The sequence below is a fragment of the Ovis canadensis genome, chromosome 2 (assembly GCF_042477335.2).
Source record: "Ovis canadensis isolate MfBH-ARS-UI-01 breed Bighorn chromosome 2, ARS-UI_OviCan_v2, whole genome shotgun sequence".
NCBI classification, from domain to species: domain Eukaryota; kingdom Metazoa; phylum Chordata; class Mammalia; order Artiodactyla; family Bovidae; genus Ovis; species Ovis canadensis.
This window is the reverse complement of record NC_091246.1, coordinates 67,018,196-67,041,710: the sequence shown is the minus strand read 5'-3', so window position 1 is coordinate 67,041,710 and position 23,515 is coordinate 67,018,196. Positions and strand designations below refer to the sequence as shown.

The 23,515-nt window shown below is 40.4% G+C and overlaps 1 protein-coding gene across 5 annotated transcripts in view; it reads left to right on the top strand.

Moving 5' to 3' along the window:
* MAMDC2 (MAM domain containing 2) overlaps positions 1-23,515 on the top strand; it is a 211,437-nt gene that overhangs the window by 81,841 nt on the left and 106,081 nt on the right. Inside the window, exon 1 of one of the 5 annotated variants that reach the window (XM_069574106.1) lies at positions 7,805-7,967. The exons of the other annotated variants lie outside the window; for them this stretch is intronic. The gene's annotated coding sequence lies outside the window, so the exon portion shown is untranslated. Of the gene's footprint in view, positions 1-7,804; positions 7,968-23,515 lie in introns of those variants that run through there. 5 annotated transcript variants of the gene reach the window in all.

Below are 23,515 nucleotides of genomic sequence, written 5' to 3'. Positions count from 1 at the left end.
TCTGCAGCCCCTACCCTGAGGTGCCAGTGTCAGAGTGCACAAAGCAGGACTCACTAGGGACTTAGTAATTCACTCACCTTCACCCATAAACACCAAGACCATCCCAGTACATAGAGGTCATAACATACTTGGAAGGCCTACATCTGCAGTGGGTGGGGCAGCGGGACTGTAGAAAGCAGATGTCTAGCCTGACTTCCCAGCCCCCCAGTGTTGAACAGGAAGGGAAACCCCACAGCCGCTGGGCTGTCCTGGTGCCTGTATTTTCTCTTCCCCACCAGTATATCTGTGTGCCCAAAGGAGAATGCTGCTGCTGCTAAGTCACTTCAATCATGCTCGACTCTGTGCGACCCCATAGATGGCAGCCCACCAGGCTCCCCTGTCCCTGGGATTCTCCAGGCAAGAACACTGGACTGGGTTGCCATTTCCTTCTCCAGTGCATGAAAGTGAAAAGTGAAAGTGAAGTCGCTCAGTCGTATCCGGCTCTTTGCGACCCCATGGACTGCAGCCTACCAGGCTCCTCCATCCGAAGGAGAATAACCAGCAACAAATAAAAATCATTATGACAGGTCAAGAGAAATTTTGGAAGAAAGGTGAAATCTTTATTTTTATAGCTTTGCATGCATGCTAAGTCATTTTAGTTGTATCCAACTCTTTGTGACTCTATGGACTATATAGCCCACCAGGCTCCCCCGTCCCTGGGATTCTCCAGGCAAGAATACTAGAGTGGGTTGCCACGCGCTCCTCCAGGGGATCTTCCAGATCCAGGGATCAATCCTGCATCTCTTATGGCTCCCACTTGCGTAGGTGGATTCTTTATCACTAGTGCCACCTGGGAAGCCCCAGCAGCACCCTTTCCTGCTTTTTCAACAAGAGGCTCTGCAGTTTAAGTTTGCACCAAACCCTACAAATTATATAGTCAGTCTGCTCTGTCTCAGTGGCCAGCCACAAAGAACTGCAAGACTGACTGATAAATACAGTCTTTTTCTAGGTGACTGTGCCCAGTCCCAGAGCAGGAGTTCTGTTACAATGGAAGATGGGGATAATGGATATTGGGGTAGATAACTAGCAGTTTCCACCTTGTAAGTTAACACTTTAAAATTAATTACCAGCAATCAAGGATTATTGAAAATGTCTACAAATTTTACCTCATTTAATCTTGAAGGCAGTAGTACTATTAGCTCCAGTTTACGGATAAAGCAGCAGCACTCAGAAATGAAATCGCTTGCCCCAGAACACAGTTTCACAAATGATGGATCTAAGATTCAAACCTGGGCAATCTGGATTTTGAGTTGAGGATCTCTGTGTGGCACTGCCCTTGCAGTTCAGCAAAAACCATCCTCTGTGGCTCAGCAGGCATGGTCTAGTTTACTAAGACAGTGAACAGCCTTATAAAACGTTAGATCATGGGATCACTTGTACCAGAATTGCTGCAATGTTTGTTTAAAATGCAGCTTCCTGAGCACTGATCCAGGCCAGTGAACCAGAATGTCTGAGGATGGGTCACAGGAAATTTCATATTAAGCAAATTCCTCCAGGTGATTCTTAGCAACTTTAAGAAATGTTGCTCAAAGATTTTAGGTTGCTGTAAACTTCCTGAGAGATGTGTTCGGTGGGAATTAGGAAGTGTATGTGGGTATGTGCGCCTGCTCAGTCATATGGCTGTGTCCGATTCTCTGTGACTCTATAGATTGTGGCCTGCCAGCCTCCTCTGTCCGTGGGATTTCCCTGGGAAGAATACTGGAGTGGGTTGCCATTTCCTTCTCCGGAGGATCTTCCTGACCCAGGGATCAAACCCACATCTCCTGAATCTCCTGCGTTGTAGCCAGATTCTTTACCATTGAGTCACCAGGGAAGCTGAGGAAATGGATACTCATAGTAATACATTGTGGCAGGAAAGCAAAATGTTACAACCTAATGAAAGGGAATTTGCCAATATCTATGGAGACTACAGATGCATTGGCCTTATGTTATAGCAGTCCCAATCCCTGACATTTATCCTGCAAATAGACCTACACGTGTGTGAAACGGCAGAGGTACAAGATTGTTCATGGTGGCATTGTTCACCACAGCAAAATAATAGAAGCACCCTGAGCATCCCTCGGAGAGGTGGGCAAGTCCACCCACACAGTGGCACAGAATGAGGAAGAGCACTGAGTTCCGATGTAGGAAGGTTCCAGGAGGTCTTGGGAGGTGAAGAAAGCACGGTGCTAACAGTGTATATAGTACAGACAGGTCAGAGAATCAGCTGTCAGCAGGAATAGTGCTCCCACAAACAGTTCTCTCTTTACAGACTCTGATCTCAGGGCTGGCGTGGCAGGTGAGGGCAGTACCATCAGCTGTGGCCCCTCTTAGTAAAGCTTAGATTCTTAAAGGTGCCCTGAGAACTGTCTTTAGAAGTAGTGGAGGTACTTAGGGCCTCTGTGCCCTAGGCAGAGCAGGTCCTGTTCATCAGTTCCATGGCAAAAGAAAACCATTCTGTCACATCTCTTGGAAACAGTAAACCTAGCTCTTGGGTGTTGAATGATTCCTAGACTGTGTTAACCTTTTCATCATTCCCGCTGGAAAGGCTGCTGCCTCAGACCTTTGGGGGGAACAGACATTTTGTATTTACTTTTTTTTTTTTTTTTTTAATGCATTTGGAGGATCGGTGCTCTTCTAGCTCTGTACGATGCCTGTCTCCTCTTGCATTTGGACCGCTCTCTCCTGTTAGGTTGTTTTCTTTTGTACCTAAGAGAAGGCTTACACTCTTGACTGGAAACACAAGGGAGTTTCAATAACAGATTGTTCTCTAGAAATAGTCCCTTCAGTTTTTCCGATTAAACTAGGTGTCAAAGCTCAGAGTCAGAGCAGTTTATTAGAGGAAAAGCAGCACAGAGTGTTCCCTTGGAGATTGTCATATATGGCCGTGAAGCCCCAGGAAGGCAGAACTTGGAAGTCTTCACAAGTTAAGCAGAGAGAAACCCAAATGCCAGGTCAATTTTTTTTTTCTTTACTTAAAATATAAGGATTAAAAAAATACTCTAGCATCAGGAAGTAGATAAATAGTAGATGATCTGTTAGCACAATAAAATTTTTGTTGTTTCCTGTGTTTGGGGCCTGGATTAATTTTTTCTGGGTACTGTCAAGGCCAGTAGTGGTTCCAGAATGTGGAGTGGGAGAGTCTGAAGCTGCATTTTCATGGCCCTTTATGTAAGATCAAAGAAGTATAAACTGACTGTGGCAAAGAGTAAAGGGGTAGCTGATGGACAGTATAGGGAAAGCTCTCCTTCACCACCCCCTCAGGCCTCACCTTGGCACTCTAATTGGTAGATGATTCTTGTCACAAAGGCCCAAAGTTATATCCAAGGTTAATTTGGACCAGCCATGTCCAGTAGAACTTTCTGTGATGATGAGAATGTTGTGAACATGTTCTGTCCGGTAGCCAATGGTCATTGAGCAGTTGATCTGTAGATAGTGTAACTAAGGAACCAAATTGTTAATTGTATTTCATTTCAACTACTTTGGGCTGCCCCTGTGGCTCAATTGGTAAAGAATCCACCTGCAATGAGAAGAGACCTGGGTTTGATCCCTGGGTTGGGAAGATCCCTGGAGAAGGGAAAGGCTACCCACTCCAGTAATCTGGCCTGGAGAATCCCATGAACTACAGCCCATGGGGTCACCAAGAATTGGACAAGATTGAGCAACTTTCAGTTTCACTTTCAACTACTTTAAATAGTCTCATTTAAATGGCTAGTGGCTACAATTTGGATAGCATACCTCCCAGAGCCTGGAACAGGGGTCAGGAATTATGATTTCTGAACTCTTTTAGTTCAGTTCAGTTCAGCCATTCAGTCATGTCTGACTCTTTACAACCCTATGAACTGCAGCACACCAGGCCTCCCTTCACATCGGGTGGCCAAATTTTTGGAGTTTCAGCTTCAGCATCAGTCCTTCCAATGAATATTCAGGACTGATTTCCTTTAGGATGGACTGGTTGGATCTCCTTGCAGTCCAGGGAACTCTCAAGTGTCTTCTCCAGCATCGCAGTTCAAAAGCATCAATTCTTCAGCGCTCAGCTTTCTTCACAGTCCAATTCTCACATCCATACATGACTACTGGAAAAACCATAGCCTTGGCTAGATGGACCTTTGTTGGCAAAGTAATGTCTCTGCTTTTTAATATGCTGTCTAGGTTGGTCATAACTTTCCTTCCAAGGAGTGAGCGTCTTTTAATTTCATGGCCGCAGTCACCATCTGCAGTGATTTTGGAGCCCCAAAAAATAAAGTTTGACACTGTTTCCACTGTTTCCCCATCTATTTGCCATGAAGTGATGGGACCAGATGCCATGATCTTAGTTTTCTGGATGTTCAGCTTTAAGTCAACTTTTTCACTCTGCTCTTTCACTTTCATCAAGAGGCTCTTTAGTTCTTCACTTTCTGCCATAAGGGTGATGTCATCTGCATATCTGAGGCTATTGATATTTCTCCCGGCAATCTTGATTCTAGCTTGTGCTTCATCCAACCCAGCGTTTCTCATGATGTACTCTGCATATAAGTTAAACAAGCGGGGTGACAATATACAGCCTTGACGTAATCCTTTTCCTATTTGGAACCAGTCTGTATGCCAAATTAAAATGACAGGATTGTCATATTAGTGCCTTGTGCATTCATTGTTCATCTTCTAGAATAGATATAATTGGCCCTTGCCTCCCCACTTGGGTATTCTGAGAAGAATGGGCCTTCCCAACTTCCTTATTGGGTTCTGTGAACCAGAGATGTCAGTGCCAAGCTATTCTTTGACTGTGTTGGTCCTTATGCAAGAACTGAACAAGAAATTCAGTCCTGGAGAGGCAGACTGATATGAAAGCATGCTCAAACAGCAGAAGGTATGAAATCACAACACTGCACCTGATAATCACAAGTGAGAACTCTTCTTTCATGTGTGTATATTCCTTCAAAGCAGAATAACCTTGCCTTACATGAAACTGAGCTGCACCCATTTCTTGCTTATAAATTTTATGAGGAAATAGAAAAGAACTAATTGCCATAGTGCAAAGTTTTAGGGGTTGTAACAACTAGGGACCAATTTATTGTTATAAAACCATCTTGTATGTAAAGTAGATATCCAAGGTGGCTTTGTAAAAGCAAACATCATTCAATCTTGTGTATCCTGCTAACCCTAAGTCAGTCTGATCACTCTTCCCTACTTCCTGTTTCTCCCTTCAGAGTATTCATGTTTTATCTTAGTCTGCTGCTGCTGCTGCTGCTAAGTCACTTCAGTCGCGTCCGACGCTGTGTAACCCCATAGACAGCAGCCCATCAGGCTCCCCCGTCCATAGGATTCTCCAGGCAAGAACACTGGAGCAGATTGCCATTTCCTTCTCCAATGCATGAAAGTGAAAAGTGAAAGTGAAGTCGCTCAGTCATGTCTGACTCTTTGCGACCCCATGGACTGCAGCCCACCAGATTCCTCTGTCCATGAGATTTTCCAGGCAAGTGTACTGGAGTGGGTTGCCATTGCCTTCTCTGTATCTTAGTCTGCAGCTGCTGCTGCTGCTAAGTCACTTCAGTAGTGCCCGACCCTGTGCAACCCGATAGATGGCAGCCCACCAGGCTCCTCCATCCATGAGATTTTCCAGGCAAGAGTACTGGAATGGGTTGCCATTGTCTTCTCCGTATCTTAGTCTAATCAGTGGTATTTTCCAAATTACCTGACACCTAATATTTTGTTTTATGCTGCTTGGTTAAAAAACAATGCATAGTTGAGCCTCCCATCATGTAATCCATGAGGTCTTATCAATAAAAGTCTTCATCTTCAACCCCATACACTCACATCTGTAGGCCTAGACTCCAGAATTTTTAAGAGATGAGTCTAATCATTTTTTCCCCTAGGAATTCTGTTTCCTTAGGAAGTTGGGAGGTTGGATGGACCAAAGCAAACCCAGTCTGCTTCAGGTCCTCAGTCCCATTGATCTTTATTCCTAAGATTGTCCTTCTGGGAATCCCAAGACCTTCAGGGTTAGCCCAGAGGGAACCATCCTCCAGAACCAGTCTTCTCTCCAGCCTCCACTTAGCCTGTGTGCTTTACGGTCAGGTCCCAGTGTTGGGCCACCATCTCTTGTCTTCTGATGCATGTCCATTGGTAATAAGCCATGCTTTAGTTGTTCCCCTAAGAGGAAGTCTTGAAACACTCTAGACCAGTAACAACTACAGTTGTTAGAACTCCTGAAAGAGGAAATCCTCTTGGCATAGACTGCTATGTACATCTCACGGACCTAAGATGATTTTGTGACACTGAGACATAGAAACTCTCCAAACAGCTTATTCAAGGAACAAATTCATAACGCGTTTACAAGCTGCTGTAACAATGACATTAACTACTCTCCTCTCCTACTGAGTGAGCCACCCAGCAGAGTACCATGAATATAAACAGCCCTGGAATTTCATATCTTATTGTTTTGTTGACGAGCACACATGGTCCTTGCGCCTACAGTGTGGGTGGTCTGCTGGGGGTTATGAATCAAAGCCAAAAGGTTTTGTTCTTTGGTCAGCCTCCACATGTTATTTGTGAGCACTTGACTAATTGATCCTAAACTGCACATTTAATGGCCACTTTTGAATTTTTGATAGGAAAATGGCTACTTGTTTATTCTCAGATGTCATAATATACCCACCCATTATAAATCAGAGCCCCAGCATGGACATGTGAATGGACTCTGGGGTGAGATTAGAGGCCCTCCCTGTGATCCACAGCCCACGGCACGACCTTGAGAAAGTCTTGGCCAGGTGTGCCTTCTGTCTTCCCCAACACAAGCAAAACACACCTGCTCTTTATCTGGCTGAGTGGGAAAGTGTGCAGCTGCAGTAGATTAGAACCAATGAATGTTTGTCTGCAAACAGAATTTCTTGGTGGTTAGATGTTATGCAATTACAAGTGTTATTGCTAAATATTACCCTGATTTATTCTGTATATGTTAAAACATTTAAAATTGATCATGCATTTTCTAGAAAAAAAGGATATTTTCCCAGTCTCCTGTTTTTGCTTTAAATGATCAGAACAATTCAAGTAGTACAGAATTGTATAAATGACTGACTCATCTTGAGGTAACTAATGTTATCGATGTAATGCACTGCAAGTAACTTTTCATAATCTCTCTATGTGTGTAGAAATAGAAATTCTTATTTTTATCACTTATGAAAGCACTGATATGCCTTTAATATGCTATGGCTATATGCATATACAAATATATATATATGTATGTGTGTGTATATATATATATATGTATATTTTTTACAGACTTATATTTCCAAGTCAATACAGCAATACCTCATTCTTTTTAGTAGTTGCCTAATAGTTTATAATGTGGTCCATAATTTGTTGAATCATTTCCCCAGAGTTGGCCACTCTAGTGTTTCCTTTGTTCTTAAGTGATAAGAACAAAAGCAAAGGTTGTTATCTTGGCTTTATGACTTTTTGTCATGTACTTCATTTTGAGTTTTAGTTTGTTTTAAGCTCCTCTTAATTAGATTTTCCATCACATGGCAGGTGGATTTTAAAAATATGTGTATTTTCATCTTAGTACCCTTTATTAAGAAAAGAGGAAGAGAAAAGTGCCTTTCTGTACAATGGTAGCGCTTACAGGGTAGTCGGTTGGTTGCGTGAGTATTTGGGAGTATTGTTTGTTTACATGGTCGTTTCCTAGGTTTCTGTGTGTCATTGCCAATCTGTGTGACTTGGCGGCCAATAGCTCTTCCTAAACCACGTCTTGTGGCCAAATGCAGACTGGACGTCAAGGAATGGAAAATATTGCAAAGTTTCTAAATGGTCAGGAAGGTTTTAATTGCAAGAAAGGCCTAGTTTTTGTTTTGTGAAACATAGCCTGGAAACACGTAATTTTAAAAAAATTCCCTTTAAGTATTTACATTGGATGCAAAGACTGAGAATGTTTTTAACATAGAGCTTCTGCACCAGGCTGTTAGCTTACCAAGGTAGGCCTCTTTATGTATTTTTGTGTAATGTGAGACATGAACAGTAAGACAGTAGGGAAAGGCCAGCCCTGGCATAAGATTCTGTTTGGGAGTAGGAGGAGAGACCAGGAAAATGAGGTAATGCGGTTTGCTCTAGTGATAGATGCTAAATCAGATCTTGAGGATGTTTATCTTGGGCCTGAGAGCAACGGAAAGCCACAAGAACCTTTCTGGGGGGATGGGGATGGGGAGGGAATGGCCGAATCAGTGAGTGGAGAAGCTGACTGAGGCTTTTTACGTGTCATTATGATTGATGACCTGGGATTGTTCTCTCCTGCCCGTTGCATGGAATCAGTTTGTTATACCTTATTTTTATAGCTTGTTCTACCAGGTTTCTATACACCAAAGAATATTGGTAACAATAGAAACAAAACTCTAATTTTTCATATTGTGAATTGGTATGTAGTCTGACTTTTATACATACCACTCATTTCCGCAAATGCATCAAGAAAATATAATTTTTATTTATATTATTTTTTATACAATTTTATATATAAAATTTTTATTTTATATTCTATCTAAAAATATAATTTTTAAATTGGGGAACAATTAAAAAACCCTTCAAGAATGATGAAACTTCCTTCCTAGTCCTCAATCCTCCTGAGTTTCTTGGTGGCCTCCAAAATTTTAGCCAGCCTCTCAAAGGCTGTAGAAACTTGGGGATAGATTCAGAAAATTGGAAGTCCAATAATTCAGTAGTCCCTAACCTTTTTGGTGCCAGGGACCGGTTTTGTGGAAGACAATTTTTCCATGCACATTATAGTTATTGTGTACTTTATTTCTATTATTATTACATCAACTCCATCTCAGATCATCAGGCATTAGATCCCAGAGGTCGGGGATCCGTGCTATTAATATAACTCATTGTATGAGCTAGGCTTAGACTCAATTCACTAACAAGCTTCAAAGATCATCTTTTTTTCTTTCTTTTTGGAGGTCCTTACAGGCCAACACTTCCTCCCAGGAATATATAAAACCAACTTAAACTGATTTACCTAATACTTGCCTCTGTCCTACTATGCCTGTTCTGGATGTTCTTACTTGTGATGACCTAATTTCTAGGCAAAATAAAAGATATTCTGCCTGGACACCTGGACATACCAGGCTGTCCCAGATCTAGTGAGGCCCATGAGATAGGTGTGGCTTAAGCCTAACAGGCAGGGGAAAATGCAAAGAGAAAGATAAATAGTGCTTTCCATCTTGCTCCTTGATACAGACCATGAAGAGTTAATATATGAAGAACATGAAGGAATGATAGAAACTTCAAATGAGAATTGCAAAACTCAAATAAAAGAGTGTGGGCAGAAGTTCTCTGTAAACTTCAGAAAACTCTGTGAAAAAAGAAGGAAAGCTCTGTGAATTATACTTAGTACTTGTTCTAGAATGCAAAATTCATTAGGTAAAATATTCTAAAAAAGAAAAAAAAAGCTATTTTCAAAAGTCTAGCTTCAGTCTACTGTAATTTCCCCATGAAAGTCTGTTATCCACATATGAGAAAACTTGGTGAGAAGTATGTTTTCTCATCTAATGTCACTGGTTGTTTATGCCTTTGCCTCAATTATTTCTGATTTTTAGTGTTTTCTTTTAATCTCTGCAAAAAATATTGGGATATACTTTTTTCTCTGTATATATATCCTGTCTTTTAATCCAAAAATTCAAAGTGGCTGGGCTTCTCTTTGAAAGGCAACTCACATGTTCCTGCAGCCATATATCTAAAGAGCCTACGACAAGTATAAAGTTAGTCCAGATTTGGGTCTCTCTCTGGTGTCATTTCTGTTTAGGAAATAGTGCCAATCATGGAAGTTACTTTTCTTTGAAGAGAGAGAATTCCCTTCTTTCAGACATGCAAACCTAACAAGCAATTTCCTCTACCTGATTTACTTTTGGCACTTAATACAACACTACCTGCAAATTGGAACTTTCTGATAAATGCCAGCCCTTTTGCACCAGAGAAATGTTGAAGATGTTAAGTATTTATATTTAAAACTACCATTGGAATATTCTAGGAGACACTATCATCGTGAAATTTCAAAGCATGGTTTTGTTTTTTTTTAGCTCCTAGCATCTTCCACCAAGAATTGAATTGAATTAACAAGAAGGAAACATAAGGCATTTTATTTTATGAGTAAAATCCCCAGAATAGCCAGTGTGACCAAGTTTTGAAAACTGTGAAAGTGAACAGTGGCTGGGTTGTCTTTTCCCAAGAATCAGAACAATTTCAGATATGAACAGGTGGTTTGCTTGGTATTGCCGTCACCTCTCTCTTTATATTCATGTTGTACCATTGGTTTAGCCATAAATTCATTTAAAAGTTTTTCCAATTCATTTAAAAGTTTTTCCAATTCATTTAAAAGTTTATATCTAAGGGATTCTCTAATTTGAGTCTTATAATATTATATTTGTTCTGGACTGAGTTTTCGGAAAATAGTGCACATTTCAGTTTTTTATTTTCTGTTGTTTGTTCTATAATTAAAGCAATGAAGGGCTCCATAGTTCAGCAGCAGTGTTCTACATGGATATAATATGTCTTCTAAGACAAAGAAAGTCATGTCTGATGGATCACTTATGACAGTCTCTTTTGTTAAAAAGTTGTAACAATCACCAGGCCAGAGGGAGTTGTAGCCAAAAACAAGGATGATCTGTCTCAGTGAGAGAAGCCAGTGAGCTCCAGGTCAGACCTTGCATCCTATTCCCATGGCTTTGTTCCTCTTTCCCTCCTTACCCATGATTCCTTCTTTCTCACAACCCTCATCACAACCCAAAGCCCATCCTCCCTGAGGGAGGGACCTGAGGAAGCAACAGAGACCAATTGCCTTGTATTCCCTCAAGTTTATATTTATTAATGTGGATTCAGTTAGTTATTGTTAGTAAGGAGATTCTTTAGCCAGACATGGTTGAGATATAAAAGTCATACAGCTAAACATCTTGATTCTATTTTAATAAACATGAGCATATTTTGCCTTTAATGATAATTAGCTGAGAAACTTAAGAGTTGAAAAGAGGGGGTTGAACTCAATGACATCTTAAGTCTTTCCTATTGTCAATATTTTGTGATGTCAAAGAAACCATATAAAGAAACCCAACTAAATATTACCAACATTTCCTTTAGTATGTCAAATCCCCCTGAGCTCAAAAGTACCAACTGGAACCTACTTCTCTTTTTTTGCACACTCTCAACTTATGTAATGTGGGCTGGTTTTTGTAAGGGACTTACAGCTCCTAAATTGATTATCCAGGTCTATTCCTCATTTTGCCCCTTCCTTATTTTGTAGCTTGGCCATAGTCTTTGAAGAGTTGCCATTCAGACAGCTCTCAATCAAAGTGACTGGACTTAAGGCCATCAGAAAGGAGTAAATAATGCTCTGCGCATCTATTTTGTTTACAGCTACATCTCCAGGATCTTAGAACATGTCTTGTACAGAGTATCTCAATATTGTTAAACTCAGAGCTAGCATCACGTAATAATGCCTTGGGCTTCACATAGTCACAATCACATGCTGGATGGGTGTCACCCATCAGTCTCTTCTCTGTTACCACCCCATCCCATGCCCAACCATCACTCTACTTAAAACTTGTTTTTTTTTCTTCCTTCTACCTGATTCTTTTCCTAGGTTAATCCATAAAAATCTCCTAGTCGGTTAATTTATTATCCTAATGTCATGTTTTCATTTAATGAGTAAGCCATTTGGATTGAATTTGGTTTCCCAACTATTGTTATGGTCCACTGGCTGGCTGCATAAAGTGAATACATCCAGAGAGCTTTAAGAGAACTGATATTGCTTGTCTTTGAACCCAAGAGACTCTGGGCTTTACTAGGAAAGAGTCAACTGGAGGAAATTTTTCTATGTTATTAATAGTACTTGGTCAGAGGGGAATATAGTCTCGGAACAGTTGCCTGCAAGAAAGTCACACCCAGGAATCATTATTATTATAAACTATAAATGAAGTTGGAGTAATGGGAAAAATTAAACTTGTTTTAATAAAAGACTTTATAGCATCTAATAGATACTATATCCTACTTTCTCTCATCTACAGTATAGGTGCTCAGGAGAATCAATATGCAAAGGTTACACATTAACACATTAAAACTGCACCACAAAGCCCCTTGTTGTTCACACCAATGTTAGTACAGGGATGAACTTCTGTTCCCAAATCAAGTGGGATAGACTCTTGGAAAACAAATTATCTGCACTTTGAGAGGACAGTACTTTCCATCACTACTTCATCTGCTCCCCACCCCTTCAGCCTGCCTGGCACAAAACCAAAGGGACTATTACCAGAAGGCACAGACATCATCCCTAGAGCGTTAAGCCAAACCTTTCAGTAGAGTGTTGAAATTGGCTCCCTAAACCTCCAGGGACCAAGTTCATTCCATCTGTGAAGGTACCAGTTGAGAATTCTGGGGCAGAGAGCATGCAAGCCTTCATTTCTTAGGGTCTTAGCCTTGTCAGTGCACCTCTTGCCCAGGGAGCTATCCAAGGTGCTATCTGAAACTGCTTGTCTTCTGGTAGATCTGAATGTTTTGTCCCAGTGTGGACATATATTTCTGCCTCTCTTGAGCCTCACCCTTCTGCATTTGTCTAACTCTGAAACCATTTGTCTTTCCCAATTTGGATCTTTCCTGACCACTACTTGCTTCCAAGTCCTGAGATATGTTGTGACGCATTCATAGCCTGCCCTCAACTAACCCTTTGCCCTCATTTTGTCTTGACTCTGCCTAGTCTGACTTAACACTTGTCCTCTGTCACCCTGTTCTCCAGCTGGGCTTTCAGTATCTATAGCACATATAAGCAAAGTAATATAAATCAGAAGTTAGTTGATAAGAGAAATTAAACCCCATTGTATATGTTTTTATTTTTGTATTAATATAAATTGCCTAAGTTATATACAGTTGAAAAAAGTTCCCTAATGAGAAAACTTCTAAGTGTACAGACTAGATGGACACAATGAAAAATAATTTTCATTCTTAATTATCTTCCAGCATGTTTTCTAAAGTAAATTCAATATTCAGTTATTGCAGACAAGATCAATACTATTCTCAGTCAGTCAGTTCAGCCTCTCGGTTGTGTCTGACTCTTTGAGACCCCTGGACTACAGCACACCAGGCTTCCCTGTCGATCACTAACTCCCAGAGCTTGCTCAAACTCATGTCCATTGAGTTGGTGATGCCGTTCAATCATCTCATCCTCTGTTGTCCCCTTCTCCTCCTGCTTTCAGTCTTTCCCAATATCAGGGTTTTTTCAAATGAATCTGCTCTTCACATCAGTATTGGAAATATTGGCCAAAGTACTGGAGCTTCAGTTTCAGCATCAGTCCTTCTAATGAACATTCAGGACTGATTTCCTTCAGGATGGACTGGTTGGATCTCCTTGCAGTCCAAGGGACTCTCAGCCTCCTCCAACACCACAGTTAAAAAGCATCAATTCTTCAGTGCTTAGCTTTCTTTATGGTCCAACTCTTACATCCATACACGACTACTGGAAAAACCATAGCTTTGACTAGGTGGACCTTTGTCAGCAAAGTAATGTCTCTGCTTTTTAATATGCTGTCTAGGTTTGTCATAGCTTTCCTTCCAAGGAGCAAGAAATATTGTTCCAGAAACATGTATTTGTTATAAAGACTCTAGTCACATTTTCAGTTTTTATGTGAAATAAAACAAAGAAAATTGTTTTGACTATAGTAGGAGACCATCCATTCTGGCAATTGGTGCTAAAATGTATTTTTAAGATGCATTTTAAAAATACTTGGAACACTCCAAATTTATATGCAGTGTCAAATTTGCCTGTAAGTAAATATATTTTAAATATAAGAATAATAATTTATATTCCCATAAAAATTATTGTTTCCTTTGATTTCCTCTACATGTGTATGTTGTCTCTATAAGGAAAATCAAATACTAACTTGGAGCACTGTGGACACACACCAGGTATTGTGCAATTGATTGTGTAACAATTGCTCTGTGTTTCTTCCACTTCTTCTACAATGATCACACTGTCTTGAGAAAGAAAAACAAACCTTCAAGCACAACACCCTCTGTTTTCTAGCTATGAAGAGATTGTCTGCCTTGAGTATTACCAGTGGTGTTTGTATTGGCTTTTAAGGCAAAGCTAATGACTATATGGAACAATGCCCATTCCTTTTCCCAGTCCCTGTGTGAGAAATGACCCACATCTCTAAGACAGTTCTGAAGATTAGGGATGCAGATCATTGCTATTAAAATTTTTTATGTCTGCATTAAGCTAATCAGTCCTCCAGGGACTGAGCTCTTGCTCTTGGCTTCTGACCAACTCTTACCAAAGAGGGACCACATTCCTTATCCACCTGAGTTAGTCTTAACTCAATTTAAACTTCAATATAAACAGAACTAATGGTCAACTAATCCATTGTAGTAGTAGAGCCTATTCTTCCAGTAAAAGCTTATTAGAAAAAGTGAAAGTCACTCAGTCGTGTCCGACTCTTTTTGTGTCCAACTCTTTGCAGCCCCATGGACTGTATAGTCCCTGGAATTCTCCAGGCCAGAATACTGGAGTAGGTAACTGTTCCCTTCTCCAGGGGATCTTCCCAACCCAGGGATTGAGCCCAGGTCTCCCACATTGTAGGGGGATTCTTTACCAGCTGAGCCATCAGGGAAACCCAAAACCTTATTAAAGAGCCTGGCAAATAATATCGATAAAAGGAGACTGAATTCCACAGAATGAAAGTCTGGGAACTTGGCTTCCCTTTAGTGTCCCATCACCTGAGCCACTGCAGGGCTCCATGAAGCTCTGACAACTGCTGATTATTCAGCTCCTTTACTTTACAGATGGATAAACTCAGGCTTGAAGAGATTAACTCACTGTTCAAGGCTACATTGCTAAGCAGGAGTAAAGATGAGACAAAAAATATTGTCTCTTGACCATCCTCTGCTGCCCAGTACTCAACCTCTGCCTGCTTCCTTTCCATTTTCCTTAGTGCTATGATTGAAAGTGGCACATCATGCACTCACTCTGCCTTTTGTATTAACAGGGCTTTTTTGTCCTCAATTTATTCAGAAAACTAAGATCATGGCATCTGGTCCCATCACTTCATGGGAAACAGATGGGGAAACAGTGGAAACAGTGTCAGACTTTATTTTTGTGGGCTCCAAAATCACTGCAGGTGGTGATTGCAGCCATGAAATTAAAAGATGCTTACTCCTTGGAAGGAAAGTTATGACCAACCTAGATAGCATATTCAAAAGCAGAGATACAACTTTGCCAACAAAGGTCCATCTGGTCAAGGCTATGGTTTTCCCAGTGGTCATGTATGGATGTGAGAGTTGGACTGTGAAGAAAACTGAGCGCTGAAGAATTGATGCTTTTGAACTGTGGTGTTGGAGAAGACTCTTGAGAGTCCCTTGGACTGCAAGGAGTTCCAACCAGTCCATTCTGAAGGAGATCAGCCCTGGGTGTTCTTTGGAAGGACTGATGCTTAAGCTGAAACTCCAATACTTTGGCCGCCTCATGCCAAGAGTTGACTCATTGGAAAAGACCTTGATGCTGGGAGGGATTGGGAGCATGAGGAGAAGGGGACGACAGAGGATGAGATGGCTGGATGGCATCACCGACTCGATGGACGTGAGTTTGAGTGAACTCTGGGAGTTGGTGATGGACAGGGAGACCTGGTGTGCTGCGATTCATGGGGTCACAAAGAGTCGGACATGACTGAGTGACTGAACTGAATTGAAAAAGTACTCTAATTTAAACTGGCTTCAATTAAAGGACTTTATTGCCGAATATAAATTAGAAGTGCAGGGATATCTGACTTCAGGTGCATCTAAAAGATTTTAAAATTGCATCCAGTTCAATCTCCTTCTTTTCACATCTTTTGGTTCTAGCCTCTCTTATGCTGGCTTCGTTTCCAGGGGGCCTCCTTCATGGACTCCAGCAGGTGGAGGCTTCCAGTGTTCTTATAGCAGATCGTTCCTGTGAAAAGAAAGTTTCTCCCAACATCAACATTCTCACAATTGAGCCTCATTTACCTGAGTTGGTCTATGTGCCCATTCCTGAACCAACCTCTGTGACCAAAGGGTTTGAATGATCTGATTGGTCAAGCCTGGGTCAAGTGGCCATCCCTGCAAGGGGAGGTTGAGGTCAGTCCCAGTCAAATCATTTGGACTGAAAATAAGGAAGGGCCTCTGTTTGAGGGAAGAAACAGGCTGCTGTTCATCAGGACTAGGAGGAAATGGAGGCTGGGAAGGTAAAAACAATATGTTCTACTGAAACACCCTCAACTCTTAGTTGGCTTGTGAGACTGATATCAGAGGTGAGAGGGCTCACCACATAGCTGCCTGCTCAGTTTCTATTTCTGTAGGACCCCAGATTCCTCTGTATTATGGACTCTTTATTTTATTATTATGTAACTGGAGAACATATAGGGATTTCTTGATTTTTTTTTAAAAGCACAGAATTTAAGTATATCCTTTATTTTTGGAGACAGTTGGTAGAAATGTCCATATAATCTATTAGAGGCATGATACATTTGTGAGTGTTTGTTTGGGAGAGGATGGAACAAAGTCAGAAAACTTCCAGAAAATCTCTTAACAGCCCATAGTATTGACAACCCCAGATTGTTCTGCTCTCCTCCGTTCTATCACCACCCACCCAAGTGGAATGCTTTCCTGTACCAAGCAAGGCTATAAATTGAGCAAAGCTCTTGGCTAGGTTGGCTCAGGTGAGCACATTCGGAGAAGGAAAGCCTGCCTTTCAGGTTTCCTAGGTGACAAAATATTAACAGTGGTAGAAGAACAATATTGCTTTATGATATTACAGTGTTAATCCTGTAGCCAGCCAGGAGACTGGCTAATGGAAATGTAGCCCTGGAAATGCAGACACTTGGGTCTTGTCTCAATTCTACAGTAGATTGTTGGTTTGACTTTCATTAAATTTCTTACCCTCTCTGGGCCTTAGTGTCCAAGCCTTGGAAAGGAAAGGTTGAAAATATAATAACAACTAACTTTCACATAAATTAGAGTTTTTACCATGCATACCATGATGGTTCATAAGATTATTTTAGATGGTATGTGGCTGTATTTTTAAATTTTTATAATTGTGTATTTATTTTTCCCAGTTTTATTGAGAAATAATTGACAGGCAATTTATGTATGTATACTAGATTAGCCAGGACAGCAACTCCCCAATTGCATGGATAGTATTACTAAGGAACCAGATAAAATCAATATGTTTTTTCAAAGATGAGTACAGTTAAAGAAAAAAAAATATTAGTATCATTGGTACATAGATATGGCAAAACCCCAAACATGGTATTTGAATTATGCAATTTGAAAGCTCTGCTATACATAACCTCAAAACTAAAAAAAAAAATTGATACAGTAGTATAATAATGATTTGACAAATATGAAATCTGAGACTGCACTTTGAGAACCTACATTACACCTGTTGCTATGCTAGGTACTTCCCAAGCATGAGATTATCCATTTCTACAAACATCCTTCAAAGAACATATTTTTATCCCCATTTTACAGCTGAGGAACTGAAGCTTGGAGGAGATTAACTTTCCTGAAGTCAGGAAGCTGTCAGCTGAGTTGTTATTTAAATAGGAACGAGCTGATTCTAAAACCATGCTCCTTTCCACTAGCCACACTTTCTCTTCAGGATTCACGGTTGATCAAAAAGTAAAACCAGGACAGAACCCTATATCTTCTGACTTCAACTCCTTGCAGACTTTTCTCTAAAATTCACTGCTTCAGATTCAGGAGGGGCTTTCTGAAGCTCTTTACAGCCTAGGCAGGGCTAGACATGTGAGCAGACAGAATATGAAGCTTCCTACTTGTCTGACTCTGTGATAACTCTCTGCCCTCTATCCTATCAATTCATAATTATAGCTCTCTCTCTCTCTATATATATATATATATGAATTTTTTTACATCTCAAAAAATTGTCTCCCTGCTCTACATGTTTTAGATTACCATATAGTTCATACCCTAGTAGGAAACAGCTGAGAGCTGGCAGGAAAACCCAGGGAACTATAAATAGGCAGTTCCTCAGAGTGTACACAGGAGGTGTCAGGAGAGGAGTGGGGATGGTGGAGGGAGAGAGAAGAATGAAATCCCATGGTGAAGGAAGAAGATTGATGAAAACCTTGGGATGATACCAAAGACAAACTCCCACGTGGTTCTGTAATTTTTCCTCAGTCTACCTCTAGGTCCAAAATAAATCTTAGGGACCGTTTGTACAATGACTTGATTGTGCCTTCCTCATAGGGCTGCTCTTATGAGGTAAAGAGATAAATGTTTGAGTGATCAGCCCAAGGCTTGACCCATAATTATCCCTCTTGGAAATGGTAGCAATCATAGTTCTGGTATAATATCATGTGCCATTGAAAATCTTTTTCTAACCTTGATATATCTTGCTGCTGCTGCTGCTAAGTCGCTTCAGTCGTGTCCAACTCTGTGCGACCCCATAGACGGCAGCCTACCAGGCTCCTCCGTCCCTGGGATTCTCCAGGCAAGAACACTAGAGTGGGTTGCCATTTCCTTCTCCAATGCATGAAAGTGAAAAGTGAAAGTGAAGTCACTCAGTCGTGTCCGACTCTTAGCAACCCCATGGACTGCAGCCTACCAGGCTCCTCCGTCCATGTGATTTTCCAGGCAAGAGTCCTGGAGTGGGGTGCCATTGCCTTCTCTGTGATACATCTTATGCTCCCTTAAATATAAGATGTTTGAAAACTCATTAATTTCTTTGTAAACAAAAGTCATAAATCAAGGGACAAATGGTAAACTGGGAAGCATTGCAATGCATATGACAGGTATCAGGTTAATGGCCTTAATATGTGAAGAATTTCTGTAAATTAATGATGAAAAACTAAAAATGGGCCAAGGACAATAGAAAAAGGAAATATCAACGGTTTTAAAGCATGTAAAAATATGTTCAACTTCATTCATAGTGAGAAAAGTTCAAATTGCAACTAGAATTCTATCCTATTTTTTCTATAAGAGATAAATATCAAAAAGTTCAATAATACACACTTGATTAATGAGGACAGGAAAAATACTCTCACTTATTGTGGCTGGAAGCACCAACTTGTACTTCAAGAAGGAAAATTAGGTATTATGTAAATCAAGTATAAGTGCATTTTCCCTTTTATTTAGCAATTCCCTTGCTAGGATTTTCTCCCAGGGGCTATACTTAGAAATGTGCATTAGCCATAGGTTCAAGGAGATTTCTTGCTACTATGCTTTAATAGCTAAAGATTGGAGGTTTGTGAATGCACACCACCAGGGCACCAATAATGAAATTAATGGCATAGCTATACAATGGAATCCCAGATGACTCTAGTGGTAAAGAACCCACCTGCCAATGGAGGAGGCAGAAGAGAAGTGGTTTGATCCCTGGGTTGGGAAGATCCCTGGGAGGAGGACATGGCAACCCATTCCAGTATTTTTGCCTGGAGAATCCCATAGACAGAGGAGCCTGGTGGGCTATACCTCATAGGGTTGGAAAGAGTTGGACTGAACTGAAGTGACTTAGCACACACGCACATACAGTGGAAAGCTGTGAAACAGTTTAAAAATATGAGGCAGCTTTAGATACATAGAGATAGATTGATAGATATTAATAATATAATCATCTTCAAGTACATCTATTAAGTACAAAAAAAAAGCATGTTAGAGGAATATTTTTGTTAACCATTTGTATAAGAACTCAAAAAGCTATGTTTAAATATACATATAGGTATTAATATATTAATAAAGTCTCTGGAAGGATGTCCCAGAAACTGAGAGTGAGAAAGAGGATTCCCTTCACTATCTTATAGCTTCAAGTTTTATACCATTCAGTATCACCTATTCAAATAATAATCAAGTGTTGAGTCCACAGGGAGAGTGTGGCCCTGGAGTCCTGAGTCATTGTTTGTGTCCTTTTTGCCTGGTCTGGCTCCCTGCTGCACTGGAGTAAGGTGCACATCTCAGGCCAGCAGGCACGGAACCTTCAGGAAGGCCTAGTACCAGAGCAGTCAGAATGGGAGAGGAAAGAGCCACAGTTGAGCCCTTTTATCTGAGAAGGTCCACAGTGACCCTCCAATCAAATACTCTATTTTCACAGAAAAAAAAAAAAAAATTGACCTGTAGCCTAGGGTTACTAGTAAATAGAGGAAATCCAGTTCAATCTGAATTTCAAATAAAAAGGTAATTTTTTTTAGCATAAGTATGTCCCCTGCAGAATTTGGGACACAATAAGTAGTTTTAATTGCTTAATCTAGCAGTTTGAGTGAGATCCAGAACCCAGATGCTCATCAATTTCCATGTATTCTCTGAGCCTGCCTTTTGTGAGCTGTGAAATGAAGGATAACAACTCTCCAGCTTTATCATGGGGTTGTTTTGAGGATTAAATATGCCCCAGTGCTTGTTGAATAACTAAGTGTTCTAAAATTATCAAGAATGAACACAGCTGCTTTCTATGTTATTGTTATCAAAACCCTAGTCTCCATGGTAGACAACTTATTGAAACTCAGTGTCTTGTTTTCTGCCAGTTTTGCTGTGATTTCTTATAAGCCATAGGCCTTTAGTTACACATTTCATTTATCCTAGTGGGAGCCAGAAACTGGCTATTCATTAGGTGCAAGAAAGATTTCTAAAATACGTTAACAGGGACTTTATTATTGTTTTGGGACTTAAAATTTTTGCCTTTATTTTAAACCACCTTTATCCTAAGTTGAGTGACATAGTGTATGGCTTAATTCAGTTAGCATATATTTATTGAACACCCAGTATATGGCAAGTGTTAGAAGGAAAGGAGTGAAGAAACAGACCTAGATCCTGCCTTCTTTGAATGCATGGGCTGGCCGAGATTCAGCCATGGTAGGCCCAAAAAAGGAGGTTGATAGGTAAGATGAGTGTTTCTCTCAAGCCTGGCTTGACTTTAGATCACCTGGGGAGGGATTCTGAAAACTCTACCATTAGTAGGGTGACCAACCAGGCCAATTCATCTAGTTTGGAGGGATTCCTGAGGATGTGGACTGATGTCAATCAAGTCTGCACTGCAGACCAAGGCCTCCTTCGGTGATTTCAAGATGTACCACAGTTAAGAATGCCTGAGTTAGAAGGAGTATAGAGCATGATGGCCCTCAAACTCAATAGAGACGACTTGGCAAATGAGGACTTCTCAGCCAATACAAATGTGGTTGCTTACATGGACATGTAGAGAGTGAGTGCATGTACTAGACCCAACACCTAGTGATTTGGATAAAACAGACATGAGAGAAGCAAGAGTCCAGCTTGGAGTGGGCAGTCCAGTGATGTTCTTAGACTGCCCTACTGGGGAGACTCAAGACCATCTAAATCTGGTCCTGAGAGTAAGCTTCAGAACTCCTGGAAAGAAGGTTGATTGGGAGGCAAAATTGCCCTGATGCAAATAACTGCATAAAACTATTGAATCCACCTGGCAGTCGCAGCCTCTTTTCTTTGATCTGTTAATAGACAGACATCTGTGTTCAGTTATGATAGAAAACCCAGAAGAAGCCACAAATCTGGATCAGTCATTTTACAGATATTATGGGGTTTACTTCTATCTAAACTCCTCTTTCTATTATTATGCTCACACCGTTGAAAGCTATATCTTCTTTGTAAGGCAACAAAATAAATGTGTTTACCTCTCTAGATATATTTTCAAGTTGAATTAGCTTGCATACTGTATAATAGGCATAAAATGCAGAATTTGAAATGAGACTTTGCAAATAAATGTAACATATGTATATATCTATATACACACATACACATATGTGTATAAATGCTTGTTTAAATTCAGATTTATTTACCTGTACCATGGTGACATTTTCATAGTCACTCCTACTTTATTCTGATTTGAATGAAGCGGTAAAGCGTCTGCCTGCAGTGCAGGAGACCCGGGTTCGATCCCTGGGTTGAGAAGATCCCCTGGAGAAGAAAATGGCAGCCCACTCCGGTACTCTTGCATGGAAAATTCCATGGACTGTGGAGCCTGGTAGGCTACAGTCCATGGGATCGCAAAGAGTCGGACACGACTGAGCAACTTCAGTTTCAGTGTCAGTGAAGCTGAAATGTGTATAACTCCTTTTGTTTGACAGAAGTGCCTTGCATAATGCATAAGCAAAGATATTCAGCTGTGCTCTCGGTGGTGTTATTAACAAAACTGGTAAGATAGAGAGTTAGGGTCTCTTTTAAGTCAAAAGAGGAATATTTCCTTGTAAATGAATGCATATTCCATGGAAGAACAGTACTTGTTTCCCTCCAGGTACACCCAGGGAAACTGAAGAGAGAATTCAGTTACCTAAGCATAACCATCCCCCGATGTCATCACCCTCTGCCTTCTTAATCTTAAATAGAGGGGCACTTCCAAGTTTCCAGGAAATATCTTCCCCACCTGGAAGTTCATGTAGTAGAAAATATGTTCTGAGAACTGGTCTTTGGTAGAATAAACACTATCTGGTGATGCAGCCTTTTTTTTTTTTTTTAATTTTCATACTTTGTTAAATACTATGTAAAGTATAGCTCCCTTTCCAAATACCCCATGACCTTTCACTGTGGACTTATCACTTGGTTTTGCATTGGTAGTTGCTAAACTTTTGGTAAAAGTTGGTAAACTTTTCTTTTAAAACTGCCACTGGGGCCAACAGGGTTCAAAGCTATGCCCTTCCCAGACCCTGTGAAAAACAGTGAAGTGAACATCTGCGGTAGTGGTTTCAAATGTTGGTGTACTGTTTATACTGGATATTGCCTCCTGGCATTTGTTTTCTTTTTGCTAGGCTTAATGCTCTGTAATCTTTTAAGACTACTTTTGCAGTGTTAGTCAGGGTATAAGAATAATTTCCCTGTTGTCACGGGAAACCAAAATGGCATTCAAGACATCTGAGCAATGCTGACCTCATCACTTCCTGATGTATCGCTGACCCCTGCACTTATGGAACTCCTTGAAATGTGAAGCTAATAAAACTATAGCTCTCTTTAATCTAGAAATGTACACACTGAAACATTTCCTGAATGTGTCTCCTAAACTCTGCATTCCAGAAAGGCAAAGGATTATGCATTTTAACAATCCTTTGTATACCTTGACATAATGAGAATTGTGTTTCAGAAAGTATTAACAGTGGAAGTATATGTGAAAATATTGTGTCCTGTGAGTTTCCAGGAAAGTTACAACTCTCATTAAATGTCACAGCTTCCAGAATAATAGTAAAATAGTCATTTTACTATAATAGTAAAATAATAGTAAATAGTCATTTATGAAATCCAAACCTAATGAGAAACCTCCATAATAAAAACAAGTCTTAAGGTGTCCTTGATGTGTAAACATAACTAAATCTGGGAAGGAGTTTACCTTATTTTCAAATATGAAAAGTAGCTACTGGGAGCCAGGTAGATGTGATATATGTCCTTAGATGCTTAAAGCCTAGCGAGGAATATCGACAAGTGATCAGAAAATTAAGAATAAAAGTTATAATACTGATAGTAAAACAGACTTAGAAGAGACATTTAAACAAGTTTGGAGGTGGAAGTT